The sequence below is a fragment of the Falco cherrug genome, chromosome 2 (assembly GCF_023634085.1).
Source record: "Falco cherrug isolate bFalChe1 chromosome 2, bFalChe1.pri, whole genome shotgun sequence".
Taxonomy (NCBI): Eukaryota; Metazoa; Chordata; class Aves; order Falconiformes; family Falconidae; genus Falco; species Falco cherrug.
In genome coordinates, this window is record NC_073698.1 from 83,286,027 (window position 1) to 83,302,142 (window position 16,116).

The 16,116-nt window shown below is 50.4% G+C and overlaps 1 long non-coding RNA gene across 1 annotated transcript; it reads left to right on the forward strand.

Annotated features, from left to right (window-relative positions):
- Window positions 1–8,836: 8,836 nt before the first annotated feature.
- LOC114017665 (uncharacterized) lies at window positions 8,837–12,309 on the forward strand. The gene is made up of 2 exons (XR_003562848.2): window positions 8,837–9,981; window positions 10,144–12,309. It is a non-coding gene; the product is annotated as an uncharacterized LOC114017665 (long non-coding RNA).
- The last annotated feature ends 3,807 nt before the right edge of the window (window positions 12,310–16,116 follow it).

Genomic DNA, 16,116 nt, shown 5'->3' on the forward strand with positions numbered 1-16,116 from the left:
GTGCTTAGGAGAAAAGGCACTTGAAGTATGTAGTAAAGCGATGTTAAAGGATCTTATTGTTAGAGACCTCAAGGGAAGGTAGGAACAAAGAGCTCTGTGCTTCACAGAAGCCTGCATCCATTCTGCTCAGAAACAGGACCAGAAGATGGAATGGGAATTGTTATTACTCCTTATTATTCAGACTGCGGTAGGAGATAGAGAGCACGCTGATGATCTCACTGTTTAATGCTGTACAGAGAGTAAAAGAGAATGCTGGTCCCAAAATATTTGCAATGAAAAAGAAATAATGTCATTGGAGGGAAAGCACAACTTTTGCTTCATGATTTTTGCGGGTAGAGCTGAAGTTTTGCTGCATCTTTCCTTGCACTGGTGGAGGAGGGGGAACATATGAAAATTACTTTCGTTGGAATCACTCAGCTTGAAAAATGGGGCTTTAAAAAGGAGAGGGTGGGAGAGAGAGAAAACGGTAATGTTTTACAAACCATTTCACCTGCCTGCCAAGCAGCCTAGGAGTGGCTGCAATGTGCATGAGGTAGTGCCTACTCGTTCTTCTCCAGGGACCCACTCGAGGGAAGGCTCCTGCCGCAGGCCAGACTGAGCGGGCTGCAGCCACGCTCTGCTCTCGGTGCTGCTCTGGGCTCTCTGCTTAATGCTCGAGTTCAATAAGATTTGCCCCTGTGCTCATTCAGCTGATTAACAGTCTTTTTTTTTAAAAAAAGCCACCAGCATGTAAGCCACAAGGATTCGTTCATTATTGCTCAGCCATGCTGCGAGATGCAGTCTAGAAGTAATTAATTGGACAATGCTTTGGAAATGTGGAAGAAAAAGATTTTCAGGGGGAAAAAAATAATGCAAGAAGGTGGGGGGAGGTTTACATTTTCCATTTGAAGTGAGGATCTTTTGCTGAGAGGGGGGGAGGCATAGCCAGAGAAACAGGCTTTCTTGTTATTTTACATTATTCTCCACAGCTGAACAGACAAACATGAAACTTCAGCCTGTTTTTTCCACCTCATTTTAAAAATAACTATAGGAGTGGGACTTTGTTAATGAGAATTTGCTGTGGGAAAATTGGTTTTTCAGGAGAAGGAAGCCTGTCCCTATTGCAAACCCTCCCTGCCAGCTAGCGTGTGCAAGGGAAGAGCCCTGGGAGGTCTGTGCCTCCGTAAGGCACGGGGCTTTCGGTGTCATTTGCAGAACATCTGCTCTTTTCCAGCCAGACCTCAAATAATCCTGCGTCTTTAACAGGAACCACAAGTTCATGCAAGGAAAAAAGGGTGGAGACCCAGCAGCTGTTGGGCAGGCCTATTTATATCCAGGCTGCCAGCTCTGAGTGACATCGGTAATTCCCTCGTGAGGTCTCTCGATGGGCATGGCATTGCCTGTGCTTTTCTCTCTGGCCACGGCCATGGGATTAAACAGCACTAAATCCAAATCATTTTTTTAGATGAAACTGCCTTTAAAAGCATAAAGTCTCCTGCCTGCTGCCCTGCCTTGAGCCTGGGGGACAAGTTCAGCCAACTTGCCCTGAGAAGGCGGCACTCAGCACGTTGTTTTGCAGTTGCCCTTTTTCACGGAGGTCCTGCAGATTGGGGGTCCACCAGCATGGTGAAGCTGGAAGTCTCTAAAATGAAGTGATCCTTCATCCCAGCAGCGTGGGGAATGAAGTGTAGGGGGGACTCAGACAAAAAAGGGGGAGCCCTTGGGGAAGAGAGGGATATACCAGGAACTATCAAGAGAGCTAGAGCAAGAGTGGGACCTATGGGCAATTTACAGAGTCAGAGATTATGTGTGAGTGTACATGCAAAGTCTTCAGGCAAATCAGGCACTGTATATTCAAGTGTACAGATAGCAGCATGGTGTATTTTGCATGCCTTTAGCAGATTTTGAACTGAGAGGCACACAACCAATTGACTTTCTGTTTTGCAACAGGGAATCCAGGTAGCAAATTCAGAGAAGAAAACTGAGCGTGCCCCTTCTCACACAAAAACCTCCATCTCCTAAGAGTTTTGTCACACCTGCCTGCCAGAGATGGCATGTATCCAGAGCCAAGGGCTGCAGAAACTGCTGGGAGAAGGAATTACAGTAATATAAATAATAGCTAATAAAAATAATCTACTGCCACTCCCAATGTCCACCCCCTCCAGAGCCACCCAGCCTCTGACATGACCCAGCATCAGCGTTTCAGGCAAAACACAAGCAGTCTTCTCATCTGTGCCCCTGGAAGAGGGATAAAAGTGGACCCTCTGCTTGCTGGTGATTTTGCCCAAGCACCTCTGTCTCACCAAGGCTCCCTGCACGCACCGTGATGTTAACAGCTCTGACATGCTGGGAGATCAGGCAGGGCTTTGGGATTTTTGAGTTTGTGGGTGATCTTGAGTACTTTTGCAAAAGGAATGATTTGGCATCGAAGCAGCAAGTGGAGTTTATAAGAAAAGTGGTGTTTATTTGTGAATCTGTGGCTTTAAAGGAGCATTGTGTTCCTGGTCAAAAGGGCTCGGCTGGGGCTGCGAGTTCAGTGCTGTGTGCAGCCTGTTCTTTGGGTTGCATTTAATTGCGCTGTTGCGTGATGTTTTCATGCTATTTTAAGAAAGCCTGTGTACTCATCAAAATTATCAGAGAAACACAGATTCCCACAAGTACCCCTCATCGCAAAGGAGCCAGCAAACCTCCTCAACTATCCAGGGCAGGCAGGCTGATCCCCCTCCCCCTCCCACCAGCTCCCCAGCCCTCTGCCCCCCCTTGTGCCCCCCCATCAATAATCTGCCTGCTTTCACCAGCAGTGACGCTTATCAGAAAGGGCAGCTCAGTGAACTGGCAGGGTTGTGATTCGAAGGTCGTCTGGGGATCCCCGGCTGTGGGCCAGCCCACCCTGAGCCTCCCAGCTAGCCCAGGGGCACAGGGCTGGGAAGCAGCCCCGCTGACGCTTGGGGAGGGAGAAGAATAGCGTAAAGAGAAGGCAGAAAGAGAGAGAAAGAGCACAAAAGAGCACGAGGCATTTAAATAGTGCTTGGGATGGTTGTTGTGATGGGGCCTGGGCCCTTTTGGATGCTGTCGCTGACACATCTAAACGAGCTGACGGCACCAGGTCTAGAGGATTATGTTCAGCAGCGACTTGCTGTCCCTGCCAGTAGGCACAAACAAATAGCTTATTACATCGGGGCCAATGTTATCGAAATGGCTTTAAAAAAGCAGTCAGCTTTAGTCTCTCTTTGCTCATTAGAAACTGCAGTTAATCACTTGCTGTGAAAAGGCTCACCACCAAGTTGCTTACTCCTCCAGCCCTCCTTTTCTGCCCTTCTCACAAGTAAATCCCTTATTCAGCTGGTCCATCCCCCGCAATCAAGTAATTCCTTATGCCTGCCACCCACTCTGCCTGGATTAACCTCAGGTGGTCACTACATTGCAGGTTTCTTGAAAAGCACTGCCTCCGAGCAATCTTTTTTTGCTTTTTATTCTTAAGCCTGGGTTTTAGAATCCCTCTGTGTACCTTGAACCAGCAAGACTCTTTTCCCCCAGGCTCTGCTAACGGTTTAATAGCCTCTTGTTTCTCTTAAGTCCCGGTGCTAACAGAACTCAGCCTTACCAACACTGGATGTTAGAGGAGCGCTGATGGGGAGGCAGCGACTGCTGGCTCCCCAGCTGTGCTGGGCACCTTCTCCACTGGGTGCTGGTTCTGGCAGCCTGGGCAGCCAGATCTGCTTTCTCAAAATGCTGTGCTTGATGCCACACACTTGAGCTCATGTGGCACTGGAGCCCAGACATGTCTCGCACCCCCTGCCTGCCACCCCACAGCCGCAGCTAGCACAGTCTTGGCCCAATGTGGTAGTGAAGGTTGCTCTGGCCAGAGAAATAGGTCTTCCTTTCCAACCTGTTAACTGGACAGCTACTGTGGCCACAGCTCCCTTTATGGAGATCTTTTGAGGGCTTCCTAATGCTTTATGCTTTAGTTTCCTAATGCTTGGTGTCTAACCCTTGCTCCACTGGAGGAGACAGTGACTGTGGGTCTGGGGTGAGACACAACTAGCTGTGAGGAAGGTGGAAGAGCTCAGCCTGTGCTGACAGCAGGCTGTCCATGTTGGCTAACTCAACATACAGTGTGGCTTTTGAGTGGAGGCAGAGGCCAGGGAGACTGGCTTATTATATGTTATTGCTGCCTGATGTCAAGTTATCGGGCTGGTATCCAGCGCGGGGACATTTTGATCACCTCTCTGGTCTATCCGTCTGTTTATTAGAAGCACCAAGACAACGACTGAAGAATGAAGAAAATAATGCTCCAGCCCTAACATGCTGCTAATGTAACCACAGGGGTTCCAAAGCTGTGGCCAAAACAAAGACTTCCCTTCTGCAAGGTGCTGTAGACAGCTTTGCAAGGAATTGCTGCCCTATGGACATCGGTTGGTCTTTCACACCTCACAGGGTATCCACAGATGCAGAGAAGACTCTGACTGGATTTCCAGCAGACCCCAGGGTCTCACTCTCACTGATTACAAGAAAGAAAACTAGATCAGAGGGAAACATTAGAAATACCTTTAAACAGAGAAACCAATGAGACACCTGCATTAACTGAAGAGGCAATAATATTTCGTGGGAGTGTGGGGAATATGTTTCATACTGCAAAGTCTCAGCTATTGGGACACAATTTTATCTGTGTCACCGTGCACTGCGTTACTGCCTGCAGACCCCCTATGTACAATGGCACTGCTTGCAAAGGCTTGAATGCAAATGGTAGTGAAGCTTTTGTTGAATCCCAGTGACAACAGAGAAAAGCAAGGTGCTCCTTTCCCTTCCATCCATCCTCTGGGTCAGCCATGGTATGTGCCGCCACTTATCTATAAGCCAGCTAGCAGAGCTGCCAGCAAAATGTACCTGCTCTATTGCTCATGCCTCTGGTTTGCAATGGATTTCTGAATTTGCGGAGCCCCTCTGATGTCCTCTGCTGGAGCTTCAGATCTCATGGAAGTCAAATTCAGCCTCTGGCTCAGCTCCCTTGCAGGCAATGCATGAACCTGAGGCGCTTGGGCCAAGCCCCAAGGAGGGAGGCAGAGGGGAGGCCCTGCAGCACCCTCGGTGAGGTCATTGTCCTGCCTGGTCCCCGGCCCCTCAGGCACTGCTTAAAGCAGTGTGGAGAGCCACGAAGCCTGTGCCTGCTCAGGGTAAGCCTCAGCGCCCTGGGCTGCAAGGCCACCTTGCAGGGCTTCGGGGTCAGGGACCGATTTTCTGCCATGGTTTTTGGCTGCTCTCAGAGGCATTGCTGGGTGTTCACAGCTGACATGGCTGCACATGGAGGTCCTGCTGCAGGTCACACAAGGGGTGGTTCAGTGCCCAGCATGAGCTGGCACATGAGAAAATCCCCTCGCAGAGGGAGCAGGGACCGCAGACACCGGCTGTGCTGGGGAGCGGCTGTCACAGGCAGTGCTGGCAGTGCTGCCTGCCTCTGCCAAGCGTGCTGCATGCAGCACAGCTGCCGCCCCACAGCTGGACTGATGCGTGCACAGGGAAGCGCGGGAGCAGGCATGGGGCATGGAGGGAGCGGCCAAGTGAGACCTCAGCTCAGACTTTCTCCAGGTTTCAGAGGGATTAGCCGCATGGCAGTGTTTTTTAAGCCGTTTTAGTCTTTCATTACGTGCATTGCAGTGCAGCTGCTCACACAATTTCAGAGGGCGTGCAAAACTCAGCTCCGACTCCTGAGGCTGGAAAAAAATGACAAACCACCTTTTCCCATAGCTGTGTGGACGATTTCCCTCACTGAGTGAATTCACAGCGCCTTACTTGAGACATCCCATACACCTTAGACCAGGCTAACTGCTGCAGCCTCCCTAAAGCCACTGAGATATCAGCACAACCAGTCTGTGGTTTGCTACCGTAACACAAGTGGTCCCGTTTTGGCCGAGGGAGAAGTAACACTCACGTGGGATGGCGAGGCCCCTTTGCTCAGACAGCCTGTGTGCAGTGCTGGGCCAGGCATGCAAGAAAGGACAGGCTGCTTTAAGACCTTCCTCCGCTGCTGAGGCAGCTGGAGCTGGACCGATGCCCGGGTATAAACCAAAGCAGCTTCACAACTGTTCTAATTTATGTCCAATTGCCAGTGGCCCCGGGACATTTATGTCAGCCGTGGCTCAACCAGCTGTAACAGCATCCTGGTTTCAGCTTCTCCTCCCAGTGCTCACTGCTTTTTCTGGTGGCTGAGAGCGATCGGGTGCAAGTGGCCCCGGCACAGGTGCCTCTCAGCAGATAGCTCTTTAGGGCATCTGTGCTGCTCAACCCAGTACCTTCTGGCCAGGTTAATAACCTGTGTTTCCACCCCCCCTGGATGAAAAGCACTTCCTACTCATACTGTACGTGTGACGGTGCTTCACTATCTATATCTGTACATATGACGTGAGCAGCAAACTCCTCTGCAAACCACCCACAAATCACCCTGGAGTCAAAAAGCCCAATCACAAAGACTACAAAGAAAAATGAAAAGCGCCGTCTGAAACTCAGAAATAGACGATGTACAGTAATTTTTCCCGTCTCTCTGCCTTTGCTGGAATTAATCAACAATCTCTGCCTGCAATTGCTGGGAGTAATTTATTTCAAGAAATGCAAAGAAAGAGCGTTTAGGATAAATATTTAAATTTCCTCTTCCAACCCATCCTATTCTCAATCATTGTTTGTGTTCAATTCAGTCAGCTATGCATAAGCTGATGCTCATTCTCCGTGCTCTGGATATTTACATATTTTTTTTCTGTACTGAATCTCTGATCCCTAAGTCCTTGGGTGGGGAAAGAACTATGTAAGTAAACCTCCCTCAGGGACTGAATTCGGAGTGAGAATACATAGGGTCACCTAGGGCATGGAGAAATCCTCACAGATGGGGATGGTACTCCCATATGCATGTCAGTACCTGCCCTTTTTCCACTTACTCCTCCTCTCCCTAGGATGGTGAAAGTAGTGGTACTGAGGAGAGGGCAACAGTGTAAGAAAAAATGCAAAAAGCTTGCTTCTGGAAGGTGTAGTGTGCCAAGCTGTATGGTCCACATAAAAAATGAGATTGGAGTTTGTTGAAAAAACCCCATGCAAAACCTTTACTGATATGGGAACTATTTTTAAATATTTTGCTGGTTTTTTGTTTTGGGTTGGTTTTTTTTTTTAATAGGAAAATCATTTAAATCGAGCGGTGGGAATAATCAAACAAAAGAGCATAAACTTCAAAGGCAGTGCTTTGTATCTTTCAAACTGAGAAGTCTGAAAGAGGAAGAAGAGAGAGTAAACGATTAATTCTGATCTGAGATTGTTCATGCATGCGGAGGACGTGGGTTTCCCCTGGCTTCCCGGAGCCAAACATCTATAAACAGGGTCTGGAGGGGCCCTGGCTGACCTCCCCCCTAACCTGCGCCGCCCCACCACGGCCGCACTTCCCCCTTTGGTGAGCTCTAATTAGCTTGTGCCAACAGAGGTTTGAACCAGAGCAGGGCGGGGGAAAGTAATATATAAACTTTAAAGACAGCTCATCCACCACGTGCAATTTGTATTTTACACCTCATGAATTTTAACAGCTGAAGTTATAACTTAGCTGTTAACCCGCTGTGTGCCGGCACATCTGCCTTGGCGGTCCAAGGACGGAGGCCGTGCCAGCACGTCGCCACAGCTGCAGCTTGCCCCACCGCAGAGAGGCTTTCCTTGCACCGCTCCCCTCCCTCGGCAAGCAGGGCTGGGGTGGAGGTTTTCCTTTCCTTGCCTTCTCCCCCAGCTCTAGCGCTGCAGCAGCCAGCAGGAATTCCTTTTTCTTCCTCCTAAAAAAGCCCAGCCACTTGTTCAAGCCCTTCCTTTCACGCACATTCAGGCTGAGTATTTGAGTAGCAAATGCCCTCCAGATACCACTAATCGGCTGCCTAAAAACAAAATAACAAACATAAAAAGGCAGATGACTGCAGCACAGAGTTAAAAATCACTGCACTGCTGGCAGGCTTTGCACATAGCCCTAGCTGGACGGCTACATGCTTGATCTTCTGCGACTGTCATTTACGCTGTTATTAAAAATTGTTGTTGTGTCTCTAAAACAACACCTCGAAACACTTGGTGGAATCATAGAGAAGTTGGCTTTTTTTATAACATGAAAACTGCACATGGAGGTGAGAGCTGGGACCTCTGCTCCCTGGTGGTGTTTCATTACAGGCATCGAGACTATTAAACCAATTTCCTCGCGCTTGGGTGTGAGGTGTTTGTTGGATTTCCCCAGCCGAACAAACCAGCTTAGAAGCCTGCAATTCATTAGGCAAGTTATCAGGCAACAGCCTCCCCTGCTCTCTCTTTGCCATGCCTGCAATCCCTAACTTGCAGCTTGCTTTTTTCCCAATTTGATACCGCAGGAGCCAGATTCAAAATCTGTGCTTAGTTGAGTGCAAGTTGCTGTGTGAGCAGGAACTGGCAGTGCTGCCTGCAGCCCTGTGGGTTCAGCCCCTGCTCCCCAGCCCTCTGCAGCCACCGGGGATGGCTATAAATGAATGAAGTCAGGTAGCGGCATAGCTGCGGCAGCCCAGAGCTCTGCCGGGACTGCCCTGTGCTCCACGGCAGGGTTATCGGTCACGCTGGCAGCCAGGAGCAGTGGGAGCTGGCTGGGAGTGAGCTTAGCTATCTGGAGGGCACGGTGCAGATGTACCCCCATGGCCAGCCAGCCTGATGTGCGCTGTCAGACCTAAGTGAGCTGTCAGCCCCTTAGCTAGCACACTCTAGCAACGTCTTAAAGTGAGATGATGCTTTAAGACAACATCTTAAAGTGTCTTAAAGGCAAGACAATGTGTCCCTTAATGCAACCTAAACTAGCCAAATCTGGCTTAGGGTTGCACATCAACACCCCCTTTCAGAGGCTGGCAGCAGGGATGTGTTCCCAACAGTCCTCCTCTATGTCCCGGTTGCCACAGAGCTGTGCTGAACTTCTTTAATTTTCAGTCTGTACAGAATTTCTGATGAAGGGGAAAAGCCTGAAAACCGCTGCTGAGGACTTGCTTTCTTCTGCTGTGCTGAGAGGGACCCTCGGGAGCTGTCAGTAGGCCAGAGATTCAGAGCCACTGCCCGTAAACTGAGTCGGCACGAGCTACCACCCAGCCTGAAGGTGTCAGAGGAAAACAGTACATGGGGTCAATTTTTATCATCTCTCATCAAATTCAGAATCACAGATGAACCAAGTCCCACACTGCTGTCCTGGAGGCCTGATGATTTTGCAGGAGGCTGTGCTGACTGCCTGTACATCCAGCTGCTGCCTGCTCCCCCCTCCTTGAACAAGAAGCAGGGAAAACCAGCAGGCGCTGAGGTCTGTGTGGCTGTAGCTGGACAGTTACCGATGCTGGAGTCTGCAAGACTTCTGCTGAGGCACGGCACACTCCTGGGAGCATCCCTCCCAGGGGAAAATCTGGTCTTTTGGGAGAGCTGCCATGAGGCAGGGATGGGCTCCCCCTCCCCTCTGTCTCTCCTTTTACCCTTCCTTTGGGTAAGGTTATGACAGCGGATGACAAAGAAGCTGCGGATGCTTGTTGGTGCTGTGCTGTGCTGTGCACTGACGCTGGCGCTCGGTAGTGCAGGAAGGCCTTTTCTTCCAGGCCTTTGCATTTGCAATTTGAATTTAATCCCGTGAGCTAAAGATAGCTCTGGCTCGCCTATTGTTCCTCCAGCTGGCAACAGCTTTATTTCTTTGATGCTTTCAGTTCTCGGTTGTTTCCAAGGAACTGGCAGAGACACTTTTAATACAGAGCCTGTCCCAGCCCTGTATCACGCCGGTCACTGCATTCACCCTCCTGGCCCTCCCTTTGGTGCTCTGCCTCCCGCTGGCGAGGTCTCCCGCAGGGGCTGCAAGTCTCCTTCTTGCTGACACGAGCTTCGTCTGCACATACCCATGATATCACCCCCCACATCCCCTGGCTGGCTTCAGGGCTGCTCTGCAATGGCTCCTCCAGGAGCTGGAGTCTTCCTCGGGAACAGACCTTTCACGAAAGCCTTGCTCGGGTATTTCTTAATTAGCCTTACTACTTGTTACTCCACCAGAAGAAGTAAGTGATGTGATCCTTTCCTATATTCTTGGTGGCTATTGGGGTTCATCTGGGTACCTCTCTAACCCATCCTTTTTACGTGTTTCTTTGGTAAGGATTTAGTCATCATTTATTTCAGGAGCTTTCTGTGTCGCATCAGCTGAGGAACTGCATGCTCTGCAAGGTCACTGAATGCATGTTTGTCTCTCAAGTAGTCTGAACAATGATTTGAAGTGGATTAATGTCAGTAAGCTCTCATCTCTGATTGCTTAGGTTTGTATTTGGTGTATGTGCATCACACATGTATGTATCATATGTATCATACATGTTGTGCTGTGTATGTGATTTGACGCCTTCTAATTTCAGGGACAAAAACTATGTGCTTTTCCAAGAATTGAATTTGGGACTGTTCCATGCTAATTCATGTTGTTAATTAGCTATAGCAGGCAGCCAATAAAGCAACATAAATGATTTCAGGTTCCTTAGGAAATATGCCAATACGAACGCAAATACCGATTTAGATGTGGAATTTTTGCAGCGCCTCTCAGTGAAACTCATTCATTAAATTAAATAAACGCGAAATGGTTGCAGGCTGCTGATGAACAGTTTGTGAACTGGAAAAGGGAGCACACTGGATCAGTAAATCCCTCCTTGGGCATATCAGCAGCTCTCATCCCACCGGCAGGAAGGGTGGGGAGAGCCGTGCCTCGCTGAGGGCAGCAGCCAGCCTCCCAGCACCGCAAGCTGCAGCGGAGATTTCCTGGCTCTGGCAGGAAGCGCTGCTGGTTCGTACTGCTGGCGTGCCGCCCAAAGGCTTGCCTGCTGTCATAAGGCACAGAGCTGCAAGGAACTGCGTGGGAGATGAATTAAAAAAAGAAGAAGAAGAAGGAAAAAATAAAGTCAGGTTCCAGAAGCGTTCAACAGGGACACTTCCTTTCCCACAGAAGAAAAAGCCGCTCCTATGTGCAGCCAATATTGCAGAAATCGAACACAGCACAAGGGGAAATCTGCTTCTGGGCTCCCAGGCAAACTAAGGGGAGTATCTGCAGCCTATTCCCCCTTTTCTGGAGATCATCCTAGTGCCACAGAAGACTGCATCTGAGTGAATGATATAAATACTGCTTTTAAAAGACTTTTCTCCCCTCAACCCTGCCCCAGTTCCTGGTTTGGCACAGAATGGGGAATCTCAAATGAAAGCACTCTGCAGTAAAGCACCAACTCTTTGGAAAACTGGCTGTGCAGGAGTGGAAGGAGTGCAGATACTGGGGATCAGACACTTCAGCAGAATGGAAGCAGAATATGAGAAGTTTTCCAAGAGTGGGTTACCAAGTGGCCTTAGGGACAAACGCCAAAAATATTAGTTATGCTCTCAATCATGTGTGTCTTGGCCTTTGCATGGCTTGCAACCCTAGGACTGGGAATCGGATCTCCCCCTGCAGCCTCTGGGACTTCTCCCACACAGCTGCTTGGGTGCTTTTCTCCAGGTCCCAGGCATGTCAGACTGCGAGGAGCTTTATTTTGTCGCTGATGGCAAAGGAAGCAGACACAGGAAGTCTTGATTGTCTTGATACAGTTGTTGCTAAATAGTTGTTCACATCAGACACAATTTCAGTATCCCCAAGGTGCTCCAGGAAATACGTGTACCTGTGCTTTACAGGTCACTGCTGTACTGAGTCCATGCTAGGCCTGCAAGTATATCCACCTGGCACCCCTTAAAAGAAAAATAACACACTGAAGCAATTTTTTATCATCAATATTACACAGGGTAACTAAAGCCTTTGTGGTCGGGCTTCAGTCTGTGATCACTAGCAGGCACAAAAACTTAGCGGAAAAGGACATGTCTGACAGAAAGAAAAATAAGGGTCTTCTCCCTATTGGGAGCCTTGAGGAAGACATTATATTTGAGGAGCTAGTGACATTGAGCAAGCCATGTCTGCTTTACTGGGGCCTGTCCTGGGGAGGCTGCAGACCCATGTATGCAGCAACATGAGGGAAAATGCTGAGATGGATATTGGTGTCACTGGTGGTGTGCTCTGGCAGACATCCTGAAAGACAGAATGTCCCTGCCTGTTGGAAGAAGATAATATGATTTTTTTTGTCATGTGAGGTTAAAGGCACCATGCTACAGGAGGGAGACCCATCCCCTCACTGATGCGATCTGCAGTCTGTGCTGTGGCTATTCAGCTGGAGGCCAACCGATGCAGCACGTATGTGGGGTTCCCAGCATCTGAAAGGACATAATAATTACTTTATCTTTGTATTCCTCTTCTTATTTTATCTTATTAATAAAGCAATATCATCATTACACTACCTGCTGTCATGCCTTTCTTACTGACATCCAGAGAGAGACCCCTGCACCTCCCTGTGCAGAATGCCCTCTGATTCCCCTTGATGTCCCTCAGAGGGGCTTATCCACGAGGAGTTGGTCCAGAGTCTTGCAGCCTAAAGAAGACGGAGGTCTGCGCAGACTCGGGACAGGAGCTCTGCTCAGGAGGCATACAGAGAGGGCAGAGTGCAGGCAGCCGTGTAGGCAGCGCGCTGCTGCTTCGTGTGCATGTGATGGGAGTGAGGGTGAGAAGCCATGAGGGCGCACAGGGGTCTGGACAGCTAGATCCAGGCAATGGGGCCGCTAATTCAATCCTCCCACTTTACAAGGAGAAACAGCTGTTGCTGCCACTGCAGACAGTGCACGCAGGAAAGCCATGGTGTTGGCTTCCCAGCCCGGGTGATCCTCCTCCTCCCAGACCGCCGCCTGCCAGGATGAATCACGCTTGCTGCTGGAGCTGGGGCTTGGTCCCGTGCCAGGAACGTACTCCAGAGGGAGACCGCAGAGAAATACAGAATAATTTGCAAATCCATAAACCGCCCCCCCCCGTTGCTTCTCAGTAGGGGTCTCTCAGCAGGTGCCAGAGTGTGTTTGCAGCAGGTGTCACCTGCCTGTGCGTGCTCCCAGGGGACAGACCCCTGCGCCAGGTGACCTGGCAGGCCTGTGGTGTGCCGGGGACAGGCTGTGAACGCCCGAGTACATCGCTGCCAGTAGCTGCCTGTGCACGGGATGGGGCTGCTTCTGCCACTGGACCTTGTGAGCCATTAGCCTGAGCGCATGGTAACATGGTGCCGCAAGCATAGAGGAACCCTGCTAGCCATAAAATGGCACAGAAGACCCCCAGGAGTCTTGTATAACAGAATGGTAGAGTGTAATGAATAGTCAGACATATGGTAAAAATGAATTAATGTCGAGTTGCCATCCACTCTGCCATTTTTTGCTTTCAGTTTCCCTGCTGTGCCTGTCTCCTGGCATCACTGAATCTTGATTCAGGGACAGGCAGCCAAGTAGCTTCCTGTGAAGCCAACATCACATCCTAAGTTGGCCAACAACTTGGTAGTGCTTTCTCCTGGCTCCATCTGGCTGGGACTCTCTTGCCTGGCCTGGTGGAGAGTGACCCAGCCTCACTGGCACGGGTCTGCATCTCCTCCCCTCTGGTGGGGAGTCACCTGCCCTCAGGAGATGCCACCTGATGTGGAGCCCAAGTGCCTTCAAGCAGGAGCTGCTGTGAGCACATCAAAGCAAGTCCTGGGTCTCAGGCCTCATCACCTGCAGACACAGTGGCCTGAATCCAAGACTGCAGGAGGTTCACCTGGAGCTCCTGGAGAACTCTGTGGATGAGGTGCAATGGTTTGTTTGTTGTCTGGGCAATGCGTCAGTTTCAGCAGACAATGTCCTGGCAGAGTAAGGCAGAAAGGTCCAGTCTGGTGGAGCAAACTTGCAGGAATGACTTTTGAGAGCCTGTATTGCTACAGGCAGCACCAGGGCATACAAATGGGTATATGTGCACGTATGAGTGCATGTGTGAATGCAAGTGCTTTGAGTAATCCTAATTTTCCCACCAAGAAGAAAAAAGAGTTACATGTGCCATAAGTCAGTTTAGGCACTGTGAGGACATGCTAAAAACTTCACAGCCTAGTCCAAGAATTGTACTAGAAAAGGGCAGGAATGTCACGCTCTGCCTTCCTGCTGCAGCCTGTCCTTCCACAGGCATCTCTTCTACTGCACACAGCACAGATGGGCTTCCTCCAAAACGACTGTGCTGCTTCTTTGCCCTTGGCTGGAACTGCTGCTGTATATGTCCCAACTTGAACAGGCCTCAGGAGGTAAAACAGAGGAGCAGGAGTGCAGATGAGCAGCTGTGCAGGCAGGGGCTGCTCTCTGCCACGGGTGTGTGGGGAGCCTGCCTGCCTGCCTGCCTGCCTGCGGGTGCAGCTGGAGGAGCAGTTTGGTGGCAGCACTGAAGGATGAGGTGGGCGTTTGCATGTGCGTGTGTGAACGCATGCATGCGTGCCTGCGACAGAATATGGAAATGCTTGTGTTACAAGAGTGAAAGAGGAGCTACAGCCCAGAGACACATATTTGGCTGGAGCTATGCCAAAGCCTCTTCGTGCTTCTGGGTATCTCTGTTCTGGAGAGGGGAGCATCACACCCGCTTGCCTCACCACAACACCCGCAGCCTTTCGCAATGCCTGGGAGGCAGTGCAGTTTTAATCAACGCTCCTCGCTGAAAGCCAGCCTCTTCTTTTTCAGTCAAAAGTCCTCACTGACTTAGAAACAGCTGTCGTGGTACAGCTCCTATTCTTGGATTTCTTGGAAAAAAGGGAGTGCTTGTAGGGGCTAAAGGGCAGGAGACAGAGGTTGGGGAATTGTGCTCTGCTGCTGGCTCAGCCGCTGACTTCTCGTGTGATGGGAGAGAAGTCACTTATTTTTTATATTAAATAGGAGGTGGGGAGAGAAAGGAAGAGAGGAAGGGGACAGTGTTGTTAAGCAACCTTTGTGAAACAATTTAAAATCCACAGTGGAAAAAGCCATAAATGTCACATCACATTCATTACTGAGCAGCGGCAGCCACAGCTATGGCTCACAGATAGCCACTGTGGCCAGGCCAGCCTTGGCTGGCTGCTCCCCTGCCGCCAGGACCTGTCCCTCCCATTACCGCCTCCCGAAGTCATTTTTATTATCTAGCAATCACCTGTGACCCTGAGATATTTTTAATGCCTGCATTTTTAGTGCTGTTCTGCGGGCGTGGGGCTGCTCAGCCGGGCAGCCTCCTCCCCCCTTGGGAGCCAGTGCTCCCGCCCCAGTGCAGGCAGCCTGCTCCTGCTGCCCACAGCAGAGATCAGACGCAGCAGCAGCTGGGGAAACAATTGGTGCCAAATTAGAGCGGCTCTTCAAGTAATTGACTGATGGAGCAGCGCGCCTACTTCAAAAAAAAAAAAATAAATAAAATACCCCAGTTTCGCAGTATGAGTCACCGGGATGTTTGTGCTCTGAGCTGTTTAAGAGTCAGCCCACGGTGGAGGTCAGGGGACGGAGCTGTTTTGCTCTGTGCTGCTGAGGCTGGCCCCTCTCCTGGGAAAAGCCCGGGGTTTGCCCAGCCCTGCCGGGGAAGAGCGGCGAGATGCTCCAGTGGTGCAACCCGGCCCCACGAAACTCAGCTCCCCTCTGACCATGCGCTCAGCCCCCGGCTCCCGCGGGCTGGGGGTGAGACCCCCGGTAGGGCAGCCGGACACTCACAGCTACTGACACACCGGCAGCCACCGAGACAGCTCTCGGTGGTTTTAGTCAAGAAGTCAGGAGGGGGAGCTTCCTGCAGACCCGGGCTAACCCCGCACGCTCCCCGGCCCCGTGCCGTGGCGCTCGCTGGCACGGTGGGTCCTGCCAGCAGCCAGACCCCCAGCCCCGGAGCAGTGCTGAGCATTCCAGCCACAGGGGACAGGAAATCTGACCTTAGGCTCTTTACAGACCACATAGATGAGCTTCCCCCTGCTTTCCACCCACCATTAACACTTTCACAGCTTTCTTGCAGGAAATAGCGTTACAGAAAATGAGAGCAGCGACAGTTTCACATTATTACAGGGCTCTGGGAGCTGGGGCAGCAACAAAACCTCCTGGTATCCTGACACAAGAAATAGAAATTATTTCTGAAGTTCACGCCGTACCGTGTGGGCAGTCAAAACCAGCAGTAAGATACTCTCACTCATTTTCTTTCCCACCCTTTCTAGTGGAAAGAGGAAAGAAGATTTCTGCATGTTGCAGGTATTGTCATTATTATAATTTAAC